Below are 23165 nucleotides of genomic sequence, written 5' to 3' on the forward strand. Positions count from 1 at the left end.
AAAAACTGACACCTCAACACACAAATTTATCATTAGAATTACATTTCCAGGCAAAGGAATTTCCGGGTCTTGGTACGAAGTCTTGTGACAAGTCGTAAATCTCCCTTGGGCGAGACTTCTTTGACGCCCCGCTAAGCAATGTGACAAAAATATCCTATAAAAAAAAAAAAAAAAAAAAAAAAAAAAAAAAAAAAAAAACTTTCTTCGCAGCTCAAAAGAAAACTTTGGAAATTGCCTTCCTCAGCTCTCTTCGTCAAAGGGAGAAGTCGTGATGGAAAACATCTGGGTTCTATAGACTTTTCTACCTTGACTAAGGTAAAAATATACTATTTTTTATAGTCTTGCTTATGTTCGTAAAACAAGTTTCCTAATACACACACACACACACACACACACACATATATATATATATATATATATATATATATATATATATATATATATATATATATATATATATATATATATATATATATATATACACACACACAGCATTTAAAGGTTTAAAATACACTCATCATTGGCAGAGGCATGGGACAGTGATATTACCATAGCAAGCAGAACAATGCCCTAGAGATTGACCATATACACAAATTATCAGCGCCCAGGCCCCCTCTCAACCCATGATAGGACCAGGAAGGGCCAGGTAATCCGTGCTGATGACTGAGCAGGTAGACCTACAGGCTCCCACATACTGCCACCCCCCACCCCCACTCCTTATCCTTAGCTCACAAGGATGGTGAACTTGAAGCAACCATAGGAACTATCGAATTTGACCAGGATTCGAACCCCAGACTGGCAATCACCAGGCAAGGACGTTACCAACAGGCCACCACAGCCCTACTGTTGTCGGCAAACTTTATCTCTAACAACAGTCAGACAGACAACCTAGATGGGGCAGCTGTTGTCATATGAAAACTTGTGGCCAAAAATTTTTTTTTCTTCATAAATTTCAGTTTCAGTTCTTTGGGTAGCTAGTGCTTTAAGGATACAGTAAACAATAGAAACATAAATTCCTTTCGTACAAATCAAATTTACCTCATGAAGAGAAAATATGTTTAGTACGGGAAAATATATATTATTTAAGGCACAGATGCATATGATATACAAGAGGATTGGTAGAGTGGTCAAGAATATAATGTGATACTAAAATGTCCTGTAACATAAAATGTCTTAATTTCTACACTGCAGCTAAATACTTAACTTGTATTTACTTTTTATATTTTCGAAATATTTGCTTAAATTTTTATTTTCACTTTATCATCATATATCATTATTTTCACTTTATTTATCGACATAATTCATTATTTTCATTTTATCGACAGATTTCATTATTTACATTTTATTCATCAACATAATTCATTATTCTCACTTCATTAACCATGCTTACCTTATTTTCCACACTATTTTTCCAGCCTATAAAGCAACCTTAGCTCAATATCTTCTACTCATCTACTGATCCATTATTCCTAAAATCATAATGAATAATATTCAATACTAAAACCAAATAAACATGCATTTATCTCCGCCCATCTCCCCTTCCTTCTAAAAGGGGACCCCTTTCAATATCCCCGTTCTAGTAACTTAAATGAATAATGTATTTATGATATACCCCTGAAATCACAGTAGTAGCCTCTGGCTATTCAATGTTATTAGGCTACTCTTCTCCCTTGCAATAGGATCCACTGTGGTCTTTTTGGTATTTCCCATCAAGCAGATATATACAAATTAATCTATGACATTCTTTGGTCTGGCCAGCATGTCAAAGGATTCGTGTCCAAAAGCTTGTGAAATATGATGAAGATCGCTGATGACCAGATTACAAACTCTATTATTAATTCTAAACCCGGAACTTTGTAATACACCACTCGAATATATTACAAGCCCACGACTGGAAGCTGATGGAAAGGACACTGCTATTATGACAACAGGATTTATCAAATCTAGTCCTGGCAAAGACTGATGAGTAATATTTCAATTTGTAATATATTTCATACATTGGTACTTTATACAACTATTCACGTTCATAAATAACTTAAAGTTTAATGAAATTAATGCGGGTGAAAATAGAAAATTGTTCACAAAATGTTAAATATATTCTAATTGGTGTAAGGACAGAATTAATAGATATTTTTTCTTTGTATTTTTTCCCGTCGAGGGGTGTAACGAATCAAGAAATACAACTATGACAAAGGCTTCGTGGAATTATCCAAAAAATAAGACTTTTTTTTTCAAGTTTCATACTACGGTGTCTTAAAATAGCAAATTTCTCTGTAATGAAAGATTCTCCGTTCCCCAATAAAAGGAAAAAAACTCAATAATACATAAGTTAATTAATGACAACGAAATTAAAAGCGAAGAATTATATTACATTTTTATAACAAAGTTGTCTGCCTCGGAAAGAAAAAAAAAACGGTGGATCTGTTTTTTCACCCTGAAAGGATTTTACTGTAAACCACAAAATACTAATCTATCTGCCACACTTTCAATTACACTATCGTATCAAAACTTCACAGTTTTAGAAAAAAAATATGTAATTACAAGAGGCAATCATTGCCATCACACATCCTTTCATTTTGGGAATGAAAACATCAATCATCATTTTGAAAATATAAAACTGATGAAATTTTGACATTTCCTTTTTCTTTTTGCATCAACGTACATGATTACTTTTGAAAAATGACAATTATCCTCATTATCATCAGTTTCATCAGTAGTATTAACATTCTTTATGATATCGTAGATATCTATCCTAAAATCAATCAAAATGTCGTAAAATAGGATATTTTCGCTAAACTAAATTACCACAACCACGAAAATCATATTTAATCGATAGCTAAAATACTACAACTACGAAAATACTTTTTTTATTTCTTTTTTTGGCTAAACTAAATTACCATAATTACAAAATTCCCATTTTTTCGCTAAACTACTGTAAATTACCATAATTACGAAATTCCTATTTTTTTTCTAAATCAATTACCACAACTACGAAAATTTTATTCTTATGGTACATTGAATCACCATAATTACGAAAACCCATTTCTTCATTTAACTAAATACCTAGAACTACGAAAATCATTTTTTCACGCTAAACGAAATTACCAAAACTGCAAAGATCCTTTTTTTTCACTAATTTTTTTTTTTTTTTTTTTTTTTTTGCTAAATTACCACACTTACGGAAATCTTTTTCCATAGCCAATCTATTTGGAAATTCTAATGTATTTCTTAGATATGTTAGTGAATACCAGTAGATGGATTTGTAGGAGAGAAAAGACACTAAAAATTGTCGAGGTCAGTTGATGTATATTTATAACAAATTGAATAAAAAATGGCTAGAAATGGATCACATGGTAAAAGGAAAAAATTGTGTTTTTGTGTTTGTATATACTGTATATGCATGCATGTATGTGTATGTATGTATGTATGTATGTATGTATATATATGTATATATATATATATAAATATATACATATATATATACATATATTACTGTATATATGTATATATATAGATATATATTTATATACATAACTCATATATATTTGTATATACATATTTATTATATATATATATACACACATGTATATATATACATACATATATATATATATATATATATATATATATATATATATGTGTGTATATATATATATATATATATATATATATATATATATATACTGAATATACATATATATATATTTATATATATATATATATATATATATTGAATTTATATATATATATATATATATATATATATATATATATATATATATATATATATATATATATTGAACATATATATATATTGAATATATATATATATATATATATATATATATATATATATATATATATATATATATATATATATATTACGGCTAGCGAATTACGTAAATTTCCGAGCTCTAAAATTCACCTGTTTTATATTACATATGTCTGCTACGCACTAGAAAACTTCGAGCTCTGAGGAAATTACGCACCTCCCAGACGGTAATATAAATGAACAGTGAATATCCAAAGGTCTCTTTACGTAACTCAAAACAAAAACTGGATGATTACTTTATGTGAACTATTCTAAAACCAACCTCTTACTTCGGTTCTTAGTCAGGGATTCAAGAGAAGTACTGAAACGAATATTTGTAATCGAAATAATACACCCTTTTACAGAAATAAATATATTCTGTAAAAAAATAACAACAATGAAAATTAATTAACACCAAAAATAAATCACTCGAAATTTAAACCAAATCACTTAAGAAAATAATACAAAAACTTGTTTCACTAGAAATAAGTTTTTTTTTAAGATTTAATTTTGACAATTAATGAAAAGAGTTAACACTTTAACCCTCTAATGAATAAACCATAATGAAATTTATATATATGTGACTGTTACACTTACGTCTTTAGGTTCACAAACGGTTACAGAACGGTAAGCAAAATTTTTAATGCACTTCACTTTCACCTAATTATACAAGGCCAGTTACAAAATAATCTTCAAAGTAACTTACATATAATAATCACTTTAATTTTCTTCTAAACAAATACAAAAAAATATCAATGTTTCACGAACACTACAATTTTGAGTAAAAACACTATTCATGTATGAGAGGACACTTTAGCTGGAGAAGCGCTTGAGAGAGGGTTAGCGGAACGATGGCATTCGTAATCAGGCTGGATTCTCTGTCCGCCATGCCTTGCTAGGCCCCTTATATATGCATCTTAATTCATTCTAGAATCTTCAAGCAAATTCAAACAATGCATTACACATAGTCTAGGCAGGTTCATACAATGTCAGGTTGCCAACTCGGTATTATGGAAGAAGAGCACTACATTGCTGGCGAGACAACATTCTCGGCTAACTCGACCCACCTTCCTCTCGTAACACTACAAAAAAGAAAAGCCTCAATCTAGAATCTTCGTGCATTTTCTAACAATGTGGAAAAAATGACGAAATCATTCCTGCTACCTCGTGTGTGTCATAGAGCATACCTTAACAAGATTACTTAAGATTTCCTAACAAAACTTTGTGAAATAAAAAGTTGAGTCTTAAAAAATAACGTAAATTTACATATACTTAACTGAATGAAAATATAACTAAATGAATGACATACATTTACCTTATCCTACGTGAGTGGGACCTACCTTGATGCCTGGCTATACATCTCTTAAATACACAAATGAAATACATGAATAAAATATTTACTCTCATGCTAGACCAGCTTTGTAATATATATATATATATATATATATATATATATATATATATATATATATATATATATATATATATATATATATATATATATTATATATATATATATATATATAATATATATATATATATATATATATATATATTGAATATGTGTGGCTTGAAATCCCGACACCTGGTATTTGATGACCATAATATTCGTATATATATATATATATATATATATATATATATATATATATATATATATATATATATATATATATATATATATATATATATATATATATATATATATAATATATGCATGTGATATTGGCTGAGCATAATAATAATAATAATAATGTTTTCGAGCACAACATATTCCTTGGATACCAGTTTATACACATGGATTCGTATTTGCAACACAATCTATCACTGAAAATACACCCATACCACTCGTCTTTAACAGACTGTGAACTTAATGATAATAAACACTGACTTAAAGGTAGAAAGGGAGCTCATGATGGGCAGAGTGAAGAGACAGTGGCATTGCCCTAGCAAGCAGGACAATACCCTAGAGACTGACCATATATACTTACGATCAGCGCCCAAGCCCCCTCTCCACTCGAGCAAGGACCAAGGATGGTCAGGCAATAGCTGCTGATGACTCAGCACAAACCTAAAAGTGAGGATACACCGTCCAAAGGAACTAACGAGTTTGAGCAGGACTCGAACCCCAGTCTGGTGATCACCAGTCACAGACGTTACCACATAGGCCACCACAAATACTACTGCTATGAGCTCAGTCTCACCAGTTAAAACCCCGCTATCACTCCCAAGAGAAGAAAGGTGATTCAAGCAACGTTTTCTTTATATATATATATATATATATATATATATATATATATATATATATATATATATATATATATATATATATATATACATATATATATATATATATATATATATATATATATATATATATATATATACACAACAGAATGTGGGACCTTTTTTTTACATTTAAGACGGTAAGAGGATTTGAGGAGGGAAAGGCTTACAAGTGAAAAGTCTCCGTAGGGTTTGCAAAAGTAATATGGATATGCATGTTTGCATATGTTTTAGCGTATTTATGTATACATATATTTAATGTTTTCTTTATTTTGCTTTTTCTTATAATCTTTGAATTGCCATTAAAATGTTACATCTATTAAGTTTACTTTGAACTGGATTAATATAAAATTGCCATGTATAACATTGTAAAATTAAAGGCACGGAACAACTGGACGAAAACAAGTCTACGTATTTCTTATTAAGTACAGACTTCAGAGAAAAATCTCAAAAAATAAACTATAGTAAATTGAAGATTCCGTGAAGAACCGTATTAAAGGCAACTGGTATAAGTGAAAATATAAATATATATATATATATATATATATATATATATATATATATATATACACACATATATGTGTGTGTATTAAGGTACTTGTAGGATAAATGTATCTAGATTTATTCTAATTCTTATTTGGATGAATGCACTGCCATCAAAAAAGGATAATGATTTCTTTGTAGGGATGCCCTGATGAAAGCCATTAGTTATTAGCTGAAACAGCTGTCGACAAAAATTGAATAAATGGAGAAGAGCAGCTATATATTCCAAGTTCTCCTTCGGTACTCTATGCTTGAGGACAAAGATAAATAAACCTAGAAAAATGTTGTCTTAAAAAATTGATGCTCTAAGTGTTTTAGCATCTAATGAATGAGAAAGTCTACATAAACACACACACACACACACACACACACACATATATATATATATATATATATATATATATATATATATATATATATATATATATATACATATAAACACATACATATATATACAAGTATATATACTGTAAGCATAATTCTGGTATGATGATACATAGGCGTACTTCTTTTAATTAGAGTAGAAAAAACTGAGATACCTAACGGGTGAATCAACATGATCTGTATGGAGCGACCCAATAAGGGCCTGTAAGACGCATCCATGGTGCAGTATTTCACAAAGCCAAGGCAGAATCAAAGGCGTAAAGGAATGAATGGGGTTTTATCATAAGCACCAAAGGATTTCGTGGCCTCATTCATCTGAATCTCATCTTCTTTTCCCACGAATCCTACTTCGTCAATGGGAATACGACTCCTTCCTTCTTTGGCTTTATATAGAAAAATCCTTTTCGTACTTGATATCATACTGCCTCTACTTTATCATGAAAAGAATGAGATAATAGTGGACAGCGCTTCAAAGTATAACACATGCAAAGAGTAATAATGTAATATGATTCACAGTTCAATAAAACACATAAATTTCAATATCAAGAATATTTTGTACTTCAGATATATAACTTGCCATAGAAAATTAAACAAAACTGGTGTCTTTTATGTCTGTCTGGATGACATTAAAAATATATGAATTAAACTGTTTGTTTCCAAAAAAAGAATGAACAGATTAGGTATTTTTATTCAGAGCTATAGAAGCTCTCCCTTCTACCCTATGGAAATCACAATAAAAAAAAAAAACGGTTATAGCTGACGTGATCAACAGATCACCATACTCTATACCACTGAAAGATCCTATGACCCACAATACAGATATCTATAATCTAAGCAAGAAATCTACAAGGATTACATTGGTAGTCCTAAATAAGGTTCGATTATAGGTTTAAAGGCTGTTGATGAATGGCAGAGGGAAGGGACCGTGAGATTGTCCTATCAAGCAGGACAATGCCCTAGAGACCGACCATATATACATATGATCAACGCCCATGCACCCTCTCCACCCAAGCTAGACCAAGTAGGGCCAGGCAATGGCTGCTGATGACTCAGCAGATAGATCTACAGGCTTCCCCAAACACCCCATCCTTAGCTCACAAGGATGGTGAGGTTGCAACGACCAAAAAAACTATCAAGTTTGAGCGGGACACGAACCCCAGTCTGGCGTTCATCAGTCAGGGACGTTACCTCATCGGCCACAAAACCACCACAATCAACGTTTCCAGCCAAGGCAAAACGTTTTATGGCACAGGACTCGAAATCGCGTGTTACTAACGAGAATGCTTTACATGACAATAAGAACATTACAAGTCAAGCGGCTTGAAGTTTCAATCAGTACAACTAGATATTTCAATTCTCAAGACTGAAAGTTTAAACGTGCAATAACTCAATAACTGAACGTTTCAAGCGAAGACGCTAAGCTCTTTAATCCCTAAAGCAAAGTATTCCAATTGATATAACAGAATGTTTCAGGTCCCAAGACTGAATGAACACAATGCAACCGTGCTGAAGGTCTAAGTTAAAATGTGGATTGAATTGGAGTTTTTAATTTGTGCCATATGCTCAGTCAGGTGTTGATACCAGTGGGCACTCAACACCTAGTTGGAACTGGAGAGAGAGAGAGAGAGAGAGAGAGAGAGAGAGAGAGAGAGAGAGAGAGAGAGAGAGAGAGAGAGAGAGAGACCCATGCTGCTGCAATGTGATGTAAAAGAGGTTGGACAGCAAGTATGTGTGTATATATATATATATATATATATATATATATATATATATATATATATATTTATATATATATATATATATATATATATATATATATATATATATATATTTATGTATATATATATATATATATATATATATATATATATATATTTATGTATATATATATATATATATATATATATATATATATATATATATACTGTATAAGCGTATAAGCGGGAGCTGGGGTACAGACTACAAAAAAGTGGATGCGTGAAAGGTCCGGAGAACATCTGCAAAAACTATTAAGTTAATGCTTACAAACTGGATAAAAGACTATTTCAAATCAAATGGCTCAGTCTGACAACACTACAAAGTGGATAAAAGACTATTTCAAATCAAATGGCTCAAACTGACAGCACTACCAACTGGATAAAAGACTATTTCAAATCAAATGACTCAAACTGACAGCTCTACCTACTGGATAAAAGACTATTTCAAATCAAATGGCTCAAACTGACAGCACTACCAACTGGATAAAAGACTATTTCAAATCAAATGGCTCAAACTGACAGCACTACCAACTGGAATGACAGCCCTACCAACTGGAAAAAAGACTATTTCAAATCAAATGGCTCAAACTGACAGCCCTACCAACTGGATAAAAGACTATTTCAAATCAAATGACTCAAACTGACAGCTCTACCTACTGGATAAAAGACTATTTCAAATCAAATGGCTCAAACTGACAGCACTACCAACTGGATAAAAGACTATTTCAAATCAAATGGCTCAAACTGACAGCACTACCAACTGGAATGACAGCCCTACCAACTGGATAAAAGACTATTTTAAATCAAATGACTCAAACTGACAGCCCTACCAACTGGATAAAAGAATATTTCAAATCAAATGGCACAAACTGACAGCACTACCAACTGGAATGACAGCCCTACCAACTGGATAAAAGACTATTTTAAATCAAATGACTCAAACTGACAGCCCTACCAACTGGATAAAAGAATATTTCAAATCAAATGGCTCAAACTGACAGCACTACCAACTGGAATGACAGCCCTACCAACTGGATAAAAGACTATTTTAAATCAAATGACTCAAACTGACAGCCCTACCAACTGGATAAAAGAATATTTCAAATCAAATGGCTCAAACTGACAGCACTACCAACTGGATAAAAGACTATTTCAAATCAAATGGCTCAAACTGACAGCACTACCAACTGGATAAAAGAATATTTCAAATCAAATGACTCAAACTGACAGCACTACCAACTGGAATGACAGCCCTACCAACTGGATAAAAGACTATTTCAAATCAAATGGCTCAAACTGACAGCACTACCAACTGGATAAAAGACTATTTCAAATCAAATGGCTCAAACTGACAGCCCAACCAACTGGATAAAAGACTATTTCAAATCAAATGGCTCAAACTGACAGCCCTACCAACTGGATAAAAGACTACTTCAAATCAAATGGCTCAAACTGACAGCCCTACCAACTGGATAAAAGACTATTTCAAATCAAATGGCTCAAACTGACAGCACTACCAACTGGATAAAAGAATATTTCAAATCAAATGGCTCAAACTGACAGCACTACCAACTGGATAAAAGACTATTTAAAATCAAATGGCTCAAACTGACAGCCCAACCAACTGGATAAAAGACTATTTCAAATCAAATGGCTCAAACTGACAGCACTACCAACTGGATAAAAGATTATTACAAATCGGATAGCTGTCTGACAGCACTATAAACTGGATAAAAGACTATTTCAAATCGAATGGCTCAGTCTGACAGCACTACACAGTGGATAGAAAACTATTTCAAATCCAATGGCTCAGCCTGACAGCACTACACAGTGGATAGAAAACTATTTCAAATCGAATGGCTCAGACTGACAATACTACAAAGTGGATAAAAGACTATTTCAAATCGAATGGCTCAGTCTGACAGCACTACAAAGTGGATAAAAAACTATTTCAAATAGAATGGTTCAGTCAGACAGCATTACAAACTTGATAAAACTCTATTATAAATCGAATGGCTCTGTCTGACAGCACTACAGAGTGGATAAAAGACAATTTCAAATCGAACGGCTCAAAGTCAGAAGAGCGAAAGCTAAACATTTTAAAGTGAAGACGGCGGACTTCATATAACCCCGCTAGGCAAACGCAACGCATTATCCAACCCCTTTCTGAATAGACACGATGCACTTTGATCTCTATTCCGAAATCTTTTTATACCGAAGGCTTGAAGCAATACACTTTCATCTCTATCCCATTATCATTTTTTTTCCTCTGGAGCCTGGATGTCACAAAAGATTCCGTCACTCTTTACTATATTTTCCAAAATCAGCATCAATCTGAAACTAGCCGAGAGAAGAATGGGAAATATTCATTCTTCAAAAAAGCTACATTTTTAAACATTATTTTTTCAAGCTAACCCTTCCATATTGATTTAGCAGCTTCAATATTTTCATCTTTTTATTCAACCAACCCTTACATATTGATTCAGTAACTTTAATAATCTTTTAAATGAAATTTGACCACCGTTTATTTAATTATTTGAAAAAAAAATTATATCACATACTTCCTCTATATATCAATTTAAACCATTAATATATAACTGGATTTTAATTTCTAATATTTTCCTTTTAATAATCCTGGCTACTTTGAATTCGCTTTTATATAATATCACAATTTTCAGTCAATCAATATTAAGTTTTCTATGATGCTTAATTAACTCCTTAAACCTTTGTTCCCTAATTCATCTTTATAGATTTCCAACATTATTACGTTTCACAAAGTTTATTAACTTCTTTGTCACAACTCGCATAATTGAATGTTATTAGTACCGCCATCGACTTTATTATTCAAACATTAGACTTTTTTGCCTTCGACAGATCCCTGTTAATGTGATCTAAATTCCCTCTTTCCGGAGAACAAAAGCTTTCAATTACCACTTGATTCAATTCTCGACCTCTTCTGGAAAAGTTAAGAGAAAATTATGCTTTCATGCCTGCTTGTTAGCGCGTGTTCGCTATATATGCAGAATATATGTATATATATATATATATATATATATATATATATATATATATACAGTATATATATATATATATATATATATATATATATATATATATATATATATATACTGTATATATATATATATATATATATATACACAAATATACATATTGTTAGCCTAAAACAGAGCATGTGCATATATATATATATATATATATATATATATATATATATATATATATATATATATATTTATATATACTGTATATATATATATATATATATATATATATATATATATATATATACATATATATATGTATATATATATATATTTATTATATAGCATATATATATATATATATATATATATATATATATATATATATGCATGTGTGTGCGTGTGTATGTGTTTCTATTTGTACGCTTAAATAATCTAAAACTTTCAAAACAATAGTATCTATATTTTGTTGTCAACCGGCGCGAATAAAAGTTGACGATACCGAAAACTGTTTAGGATAATGGTTGACCTTTCAAGATTCGGAGAACGGAGCCGGACGAAGATTATGGAGCTTCCGAACATCGATTCGAGATGAAAGGAGACAGCTTGAGAAGACTTCCTTCCGGGAGCAGAAGGATTTCCACATCGCTAAAGAAGAAGATTTTTCTTCCTTTTTTTTTAAGTATTGAATTTGAAAGATGTCATGTCCGTTTTCTTTGCTAAATTTGAGGCAATTTTACATATTTGGATAATTGCGTCACCAATAATGAAAGAGTCTTATATATACAAGAGACTTTAGCTATGGTAAGCAGCTCTTCTAGGAGAAGGACACTCCAAAATTAAACTATTGTTCTCTAGTCATGTGTAGTGCCATAGCATCTGTACCACGGTCCTCCACTATCTTGGGTTAGAGTTCTCTTGTTTGAGGGTACAGTCAGGCACACTATTCCATCACATTTCTCTTCCTCTAGTTTTGATGAAGTTTTTAAAATTTCTTTAGGAAATACTTATTTTAATATTGTTATTGTTCTTAATTAAAATAATCTATTTCTCCTTAATTCCTTTCTCACTGGGCTATTTTCCCCGTTGGGGCCCCTCGGCTTATAGCATCCTGCTTTTCCAACTAGGCTTGTAGCTTAGCAAGTAATAATAATAATAATAATAATAATAATAATAATAATAATAATGAAATACTATTATATTAAATATTGGTCTTTGTCCTCAAAGAGATGAACAATCAAATTAATATTTATTTTTAATATACCTAATCAAAGACGATCATCTTGAATAGGCTGACATAGGACTCTCTTCATAGTTAAAATATGACAAATCTATTTCATCGATATCACTGATCTTGAAATATTTCATAACAATTATCCATTACTTCTCTTGTAGTTTATTCATTTCCTTATTCCCTATACTCGCACGGCTTTTTTTAACTTTTGGAGCTCTTGTGCTTATAGCATCCCATTTTTCCGACAATGTGGTAGATTAGCTAGTAATAATAATAATGAAAAGTGGTTGTTTACTGGGGTGGTAGCTTAGCTAGTAATAATAATAATGAAAAGTGGTTGTTTACTAAGGTGGTAGCTTAGCTAGTAATAATAATAATGAAAAGTGGTTGTTTACTAGGGGTGGTAGCTTAGCTAGTAATAATAATAATAATGAAAAATGATTGTTTACTAGGGTGGTAGGTTAGCTAGTCATAATAATTAAAAGTGGTTGTTTACTACTCTGGTAGCTTAGCTAGTAATAATAATAATAAGAAGAAGAAGTGGTTGTTGACTAGGGTGGTAACTTAGCTAGTGATAATAACAATAATAAAATGTGGTTGTTGATTAGGGTGGTAGCTTAGCTAGTAATAATAACAATAATAAAAAGTGGTTGTTGATTAGGGTGGTAGCTTAGCTAGTAATAATAACAATTTTAAAAACAGGTTGTTTACTATGGTGGTAGCTTAGCTAGTAATAATAACTATAATAAAAAGTGGTTGTTGACTAGGATGGTAGCTTAGCTACTAATAATAACAATTATAAAAATAGGTTGTTTACTAGGGTGGTAGCTTAGCTAGTAATAATAACAATTATAAAAAGTGGTTGTTTACTAGGGTGGTAGCTTAGCTATAAATAATAACAATTATAAAAAGTGGTTATTTAAATCTTTTTTACACAATAAAACGTAAAGCGATGAGCTTCTCTATACGAAAATACATTAATACCATTCTGAAAATACAATAAAGAGTAGAAATAGAAGAGATGATAAAAAGTATTAATCAACAGTTCACAGAACCTTGTTAGTCAGTTTTACTCAAATGTTAAATCTTACTCACAAATTCACACTTTGAAAAATTTACGCACTAAGTCCACTTCATTCTCATTTCTCTATTTTACTTCCATCTTCAATTATACTCCCATACTCAATTTGACTCACACACCTAATTTCACTTTTACAATTTTACTCCCATACTCAATTCGATCTCATTTTCAATTTTACCGCTAAACGCAATTTTACTCACTTCCTATTGTACTCCCACACTCAATGTTACTCCCAACCTCAATTTGATTCCCATATTCAATATTACTCCCAACTCCAATTCTATTCCTATACTTCATTTCACGCACTTCCTATCTTACTCCCATACTCAATTTTACACACTTCCTATTTTACTCCCGCACTCAATTTTACACACTTCCAAATTTACTACTATACTCAAGTTAGCTCATTCTTGAATCGCTCAAAATCGTTCTTCCCTTTGTAACTTTCATGAGATTCTCTGTCACTTATCCCCCTTTGGTCTTTCTACCTTTTACCAAAGACTTGGAATATCTTATTAGGGTTAAGGACGCTTATCTGAGTCATAAGAGGAATTATATGGAGATGATTTTAACTTTTCGTGATTGGTGGGATTAAACTTAAGAACTGGGTAGTGGAGATAACATTTCACAGACACGCACACAAACACACACACACACACACACACACATATATATATATATATATATATATATATATATATATATATATATATATATATATATATATATATATTTCAAGAACCTTTCATCCTAAAATAAATCAAGTTAATTAACACAAGTATAAAGAATTATATCCAAAGCAACATTATGAGAATAATATAGCACTTTCTAACAAGTTGCAGCTTCTAACAAAGAAATCAAGAAGTTGCTGATATAATCAAATTTCCAGTTAATTTACTAATAGAGCATCTAAAGTATTTAAATGACTTATGAACTGCTATAAAGTTTACCATCCTAAGCTAAAATTTCATAAAATAAGTTTCTCATGTCTATCATCTTACGCTTCGCTATTAGAAAGTTACAAATATTATTACAATTATTACTATTTTCATTAGCATCATTATCATTATCATCCCCGTTAGCCTATCAAAATGTAATTACAACGTACTAATGAACAGTTCTCTTCTAAACTTTCTCATAAATCCAAGACTTCTGATATCTTTAACTAGTCTCTGCAACTTCTCTTCTCCAATACCAAACATCATTGCACGCACTCATGATCAACCCTTCTACTGGATAAATGTATTTGCATTTCCCATTTCTCCCTCCTATTCCCTCTCGAGTTCCTATCCAAGTACTTGTTACCAACCTCCTTTCATTCAATGAATTAGTCTCCCATAGGTTGATAATTATTGTTCATTGACAATCTCATATTCAATTATATTTCATTACTCATAATTCAAAATCTCGCTTCCTTTGTTGCAATGAGCTTTTGCTACCTACCCCATCAGCTTCGGGTTTTGACGTGATTACATTACCCCGGGGTTAAAATCCCCACCAAGTTCATCAGGGTAAGCCAGGCATCCTAGCCAAGCCTTTAATTAATTAAGGGCTTCCCCATCCTCATGAAAAACGACACGACCACTTGCCAACAAAGTTTTAAGATTACGGTGTTGCCAGGGGAAGGAGCTGCAACTGCTGTTGGTTTATAACCTTGAAGCAAAATTATTCATCATTCATAAGTTTCCTCTGCATATGGATGGCTGGTTCTAATGAAATTTCTTAGCCTTTTCACCCTGGACTACTTTTAGTTATTGTACGCAAAAATTGAGGAATACCACAGATGTTTAAATTAAGAGATGGAATGTGTGTGATTTTTATTCTTATCACTTGCGAAAATTGGGGAAAGCAGTAGATGTTGAAATTAAGTAATTGAATGTGTGTTATTCTTAATTTTATTACTTGGGGAAATTGGGGAATACCATAGATGTTAAAATTAAGAGATTGAATGTGTGTAATTTTTACTCTTATTACTTGCAAAAATTGGGGAATACCGTAGATGTTGAAATTAAGTAAATGAATGTGAGTCCGATTTTTATTATATCATATTTTCAATCCGTTCAATTAAATTTAGTATTCGCAGATTTTTCAGAAAGATTAACTTTCGTTCTTCGTGATAAAACATTCATTATTCATCCGAGGAAATGCAAGATTAAACAGATCAATCAGCAAGTTAAACACAACAATAAATAATATGATAAATCTTGCTTAAACTCCAACGAAATATTGAAAATACTCATACACTTATAGGGAAAGAGAGAAGAAAGCGGCATACCTAATACACAATCTCAATAAATGCCTTTTCCTAATCACCAAACCACAAAACAGTCATGCAAAAGTCTGTATACAAGGGGAGAGCGTAACTCTAAAAATCTAAATGTTGCATATTCGCAAGATACAAGGGATGATATAATTCGTATAGAAAAAGAGAACTTTCCTTAAGAAATATTTTCTATCCTATTTCAGAAAATAAGTACTATACATCATAATACTTTAGCTTCTTGTGTAAACTCTGAAAAAAAAAAATCTTGGGCAAGCGCACTGAAAGAAAACTTGTCTGTATTTTAGTCTAGAAGTGCAAAAGCTGCATGACCAAACACTGAGCTTCATCAAATTTGGATCTTCCAGAAAACGTGAAATTTTTCTACAAATAGAGTATCAAGGTTTTCAAGGGCATTAAAAGTACGTAGATATTAATTCTCTCCTGCATCAAATGAGTTAGGGAAATAAGTTTTGTCCTGTGGAGTGGTTAGACATCGCCCCCCCCCCAAAAAAAAAAAAAAAAACATGCGATAAAACTATATCAATTTAAACCATAACTGTAAAAGAAAGTACTCAATTTACCTAAGAAATGAAGACCTAAGCAAAACATATATAAAAAAAACTGACTTACAGCATAAAGTGTCTTCGCTGAGTATTATTATTATTATTATTATTATTATTATTATTATTATTATTATTATCAATAGCTAAGCTACAACCCTAGTTAGAAAATCAAGATACTATAAGCCCAATTGCTCCAATGGGGAAAAATAGCCCAGTGAGGAAAGAAAATAAGGAAATAAATAAACGATACGAGAAATGATTAACAATTAATAAAATATTCTAAAAACAGTACATAAAACCGGCGGTCGGTGGATCCGGATTTCTGTAGGAAGTGATAATCCTTTCAAATACCGCTTTCAGATTGTAGTAGGGGAGGTTAATGTGATCTGACGTAAGTGATGACTGAAATAGATCCTTTTCACCTTGCTTTTCAGCATACGACCATGAGTAGAATGGCCGTCTTGATCTGAGAAGAAGGGTAACCTAAGGCTTCTTAGCGCTTTCTGGGAAAACAAGTGAGGCCAGGGTCGCGCACGCGGAGAGAGAGGGGGATTAGGGGATTAGCCCTGTTGGGGGGGGGGGGGGGTGATTCCTGTTCGAGGGGGCTAGCTAGCCCTTGGAGCTGGCCCAGCCCTGAGTTCTCCTAAACAGTGGTCAATGGTAAGTCCGTATTGGCACAAAGATTCTTTTCAGCACAGAGAAACAACCTTTTGAGCTTAAGTCTACTTGTACAATTCTAATGTCGTAGGTTACTGGGTAAATTAGGTTGTGGTAGCTAAGTGGTATCGTCTGGAGTTCACAATGTGGTTGTCGTAGGTTCAAGGTCAACTCAAAGCTTTTAATACAACGTTGTTACTGATGTTGATGATAATTTATATTTTTCTATCATCACTTATATATAAATTGTTAATTTCCCTCTTTCATTTCCTCACTGGGCTACTTTCCCTGTTGGAGCACTCGGGCTTATAGCATCCTGCTTTTCCGTCTAGGGTTGTAGCTTGGCCATTAATAATAGAAGAGAATTACAACGGAAGGACTTCTACAGAAAATGGTAATAATAATAATAATAATAATAATAATAATAATAATAATAATAATAATAATAATAACAATAATTGTTTATTCCACGATATCATGAGATTTTATGAATAAAAAAATAAGTCTTCTTGAAAGTCTTAACATCATCAGTCCTTCGGATGTCTAGTGGAAGCTTATACGATCTTGGAAGACGTCAATGGCAATATGACATTACTATCTGTGACATCTGGCTGAAGGCATTGGGGACTAAGATCTTCCTATGGAACAATCAGCAACTATGGCCTGATTTCCCAGGGTCAGACCATGAGTGGATAAAGGAAAAGATTGCTGATCACTTGAGTGTATGATCGGCCTCATAAACAAGAACTCAATGACCACTCCCCTACCTCTGCTACTAACTAGCTACATTTTAAGACTTCTAAATCTTTTTATGCTAGAAAAATTCTTCGGGTAATAGTGATGACACCACTAACTAACTTTGACAATAAACTCATGCTATTTCTCATTTTACAAATTAGAAAAATAACCATCTTAGAGCTAGAGCTGTGAAGCCTATGTTGTCAAACATATTTCAGCTCATGAGTTCTGTTTGTCCATTAAACTTGCGTTACAACACCAAACCTTTTGAAATACATTGTTAATTTATGAATCCTATTTCAATTGTTTAAGAAATTTTTTTGTAATCTCAGATAATATTCTTCTTTATTTAAAATAATAAGACAGAGCTAGGTAAACATGTCTTTCTTTCATCAAGGAAAGTCAAATTCTAAGGAAGGAACGAAGAAAGTGAAAGATGAAAGCGATCGTCTTATGGCAACACATCATTTAAGCCATAGAAACCGTAAACAAACATCTTGTTTGCTATACCAAAAGCCTATCCTAAATACAAATAGGATTTTACAACCCGACGAACACAGTTATCCTAAAGAATCCCTTTATCCATAGAGCAACGTTAATGCGATCTTCGTTCGTTCGTTCGTTGCAGCCACAATGCGATTTTCGCTTCTTCATCTCATTACTCTGATTGCAATTATAAATATGAAATATAATTGTGATATCAATACCTATCTGTATTTGGATTCTATCCATCTTATTCTATAGAGGAATCCTGTATATTTGGTCTTAATAGTTCCGTTTCTGAAAACTCTCACAAATCACGTATACAGTACTTGAATCACTTCCATAATTATAATGAGCTTGCACACAGCAAATATCTTTGGATCATATTGCACTCCTGGATTTAATATAGTTTCTCAGCAAATTGAAATGAAAAGTTTCTTAAAATTTAGTGAACATCTGAAAATTATTCAAGGGTTATAATTCTTCATTTGGTTTTCATATAAACATGTTGGCAGAGCTGTATCAAGTCCGTTCCACATACTGAGTTTTAATTTATTCATAAACAAATATTATGGAAACGTAATTCATTTGAAATTTAAAACAACTGACATTAATACTTAGATCGTATTTAAACAAAGCAAATTTTTAAACCTATATAACAACGTATAAATTGTCATGGAATTTCTCAACTTTTCTTGTGTTCATCGGTGCTTGAAGCGGCAGCAGCTCAAACCGATTAGAAAGCCTAAGTGTGACAAAGAGAAATACTTAAAAGAGGATTTGAAGAGAATGACATTTCTGCCGTTAGAACAAATGGTTACTTGCCCTCTAAAGAGAAATTAGGCTTTGATGGACTACACTATTAAATACATAGAGGACTGAATTGTCATCATCAAAATACAATGAGGACTCAATCGTCCTCATCATCATAAATGTGTTTACATAATTTCTTAGTTAAATACATTAGTTTCTTTTCAAAAACGTATCCCCTTTATTCATACATCTGGTGCACCTACTAAAATTCTGAAGAATCAAGGTTTCACCATTTATGAGTTTACACAGATTTACAAGTGTGGGGTATTTTTCTTTCAATCTTTATTATACTCAAGTGTTATTATAATATAAGTAAACCGATGTAAAATGTATGACTTCATAAGCCATGCTGGTATTTTAGTGTATATTTCCGATATCAATAATGAAGATGATAATATCCATTTCAATTAATCATTACTACCAATTAAAATGTCACACTACTATTCAAAATATAATTTACTTTTGGGAAAGACTTATTATCATTTAATATTTCCCTTCTTTGATGTGCCAACAAATAACTGATCCAATAATTGAAGATTTTCTTTAAGATAATTATCTCCAAAAATCAGTAGTTTAACACGACTAAGTGTTATTATCTGGGGTGGCTCCAGATTAGATCATTAAATTAATCACTGTCTCCTTCATACTTTAACACCTGAACCATGAATGAACTCCCTGTACAGAAAACTTCAACAGCATTGGTCACTTCATACACCTTCAGAAATCTCATCAACAGTGTAACGAAACTCCTACACAGTCTTGATGTTCGTGGCTAAAACATCATAAAATTCAGTGACCCCTCATTTCACATTCAATGGTTATGATGAATGATCTTATACAGCACTGTTATGGAGAGTTTTTTCTCATGTTTGAAAAATCAAATTATTTACATGGAGAAAAAAAAAGAAAAAAAAAAACTGATCTATGGACAGTACTGAAACAGGGTACCGAAATTAATATTGCTTTACTAAACTCATTCATTAAATTAGATTAAAAATAATTGGGTCGCTTAATAATGCAAAATGCTCTAATTAAATCAAATATTGATGATTACTGTCGTCATTATAAATACTGTTATTCCTACAATTACCGAAATTTACATTTTTTTTTTTTTTGCCATTGTTCTTCATCCTTTCTTCCTGTTAAAATACGTACTTAAAAGACTCTAATTACAAGACAATAAAGTATCAAATACCAATAATTTTAGCGCATTCATCTTATAAATTTAATCACAAAAGCAGTTTCTTCATACTTCTCCTCCATCTTAATGGAAAAAAATATTTCTTAGCGAAATTGGCATATAACCTGATTAGGCCACTCCTAATTAGCAGCCAACATGTCCTTAATTAGGTCATGCGTGCGCCCGCTAATACCTGCTGACAGCCCTCTTGCGATTAAGATGAGATTACCTGACTTCAAGATGAGGATTCTGGTTGAAGGTCTTCATTAACTGACATGCATTTGGCCAAAGGCGGTCAACGGACATCGGGCGCTACGGACGTTGGTAATTGTCGGGTACTACGGACGTTGACAAATGTCCAGAGCTACGGACGTTGGCAAATATCAGGTGCTATAGACGTTTTCAAACGGCGGATACTACAGACGTTGGCAAACGGCAGGTGCTACGGACATATGGTAAACATCGTGTGCTACGGATGTTGGCAATGTCGGGTATTACGGACATTGATAAAAGTTGGGTGCTACGGACGTTGGCAAATGTCGGGTGCTACGGACGTTAGCAAATGTTGGCACTACGGACGTAGACAAATGTCGAGTGCTATGAACGTTTTCAAACGACGGATACTACAGACGATGGCAAACGGCAGGTACTACGGATGTTGGCAAGCTTCGGGTGCTACGGACGTTGGTAATGTCGGGTGTTACGGACATTGATAAAAGTCGGGTGTTACGGACGTTCGCAAATGTCAGGTGCTACGGACTTTGGCAAATGTTGGTACTATGGACGTGGACAAATGTCGAGTGCTATGAACGTTTTCAAACGACGGATACTACAGACATTGGCAAACAGCAGGTGCTACGGACATTGGTAAACATCGTGTGCTACGGATGTTGGCAATGTCGGGTGTTACGGACATTGACAAATTTCGGGTGCTAAGGACGTTGGCAAATGTCGGGTACTAAGGACGTTGACAAATGTCGAGTGCTATGGACGTTTTCAAACAACGGATACTACAGACGTTGGCAAACGGCAGGTACTACGGATGTTGGCAAGCTTTGGGTGCTACGGACGTTGGTAGACATCGGGTGCTATGGATGTTGGCAATGTCGGGTGTTACGGACATTGATAAAAGTCGGGTGTTACGGACGTTCGCAAATGTCAGGTGTTACGGACGTTCGCAAATGTCAGGTGCTACGGACTTTGGCAAATGTTGGTACTATGGACGTGGACAAATGTCGAGTGCTATGGACGTTTTCAAACGACGGATACTACAGACATTGGCAAACGGCAGGTACTACGGAATGTGGCAAGCTTCGGGTGCTACGGACGTTGGTAGACATCGGGTGCTACGGATGTTGGCAATGTCGGGTGTTACAGACATTGATAAAAGTCGGGTGTTACGGACGTTCGCAAATGTCAGGTGCTACGGACGTTGGCAAATGTCAGGTGCTACGGACATTGGCAAATGTTGGTACTACGGACGTGGACAAATGTCGAGTGCTATGGACGTTTTCAAACGACAGATACTACAAACGTTTGGCAAACGGCAGGTGCTACGGACGTTGGTAAACATCGGGTGCTACCGATATTGGCAATGTCGGGTGCTACGGACATTGGCAAAGATCGGGTGCTACGGACGTTAGCAAATGTCGGGTGCTACGGACGTTAGCAAAGGTCGGGTGCTACGGACGTTGGCAAAGGTCGAGTGCTACGGACGTTGGCAAATGTCGGGTGCTAAGCACGTTGGTAAATGTCGGGTGCTACTGACATTGGCAAACATCGGATGCTTACGGACGTTGTCAAATGTCGGGTGCTTTGGACGTTGGCAAATGACAGGTACTACGGACGTTGTCAAATGTCGGGTGCTATGGACGTTGGCATATATCGGGTGCTACGGAAGTTGTTAAATGCCGGGTGCAACGGACATTGGGAAAAGACGGATGCTAATAATGAAAATAATGAAACATAATTAAAGATATTTGGATGACTTTCTAGTTGTTTTTTTTATATATCATTACGTTACACTATAAGTTATAGGTTATACTTTAGGTTGTAAGCAATAAGAGACATTTTTTTATAACGATTACAGAGTTGAGAAATATATTCCTAATAGCACCCAAAAAATGTACTTGTAGTACTTACTGTTCCAAGTCATCCAAGTGCAAGAACAAAAGCAACGTTTTTCTCAGGTAAAACATGGGAGGAAATGTAAGGGCTCCTTAGGTTAACAACAAATTAAATTATCTGTATTGCGGTTCACATGTGAGCCAACTACTTTATCTGCGTCTGATGGACTACCCTCTGTAATCCACCCACCCACGCCCTGTTAATACATAAAGAGGTTTAAACCTTAATGAGGTTCCTTTGAAC

General features: G+C 33.2%; 1 long non-coding RNA gene across 1 annotated transcript in view; it reads right to left on the minus strand.

The window, feature by feature from the left end:
• The window catches only part of LOC137658541 (uncharacterized), a 347029-nt gene that overhangs the window by 84308 nt on the left and 239556 nt on the right, over window positions 1-23165 (minus strand). The window lies entirely within an intron of this gene.

This window comes from Palaemon carinicauda, chromosome 19 (genome assembly GCF_036898095.1).
Source record: "Palaemon carinicauda isolate YSFRI2023 chromosome 19, ASM3689809v2, whole genome shotgun sequence".
NCBI classification, from domain to species: Eukaryota; Metazoa; Arthropoda; class Malacostraca; order Decapoda; family Palaemonidae; genus Palaemon; species Palaemon carinicauda.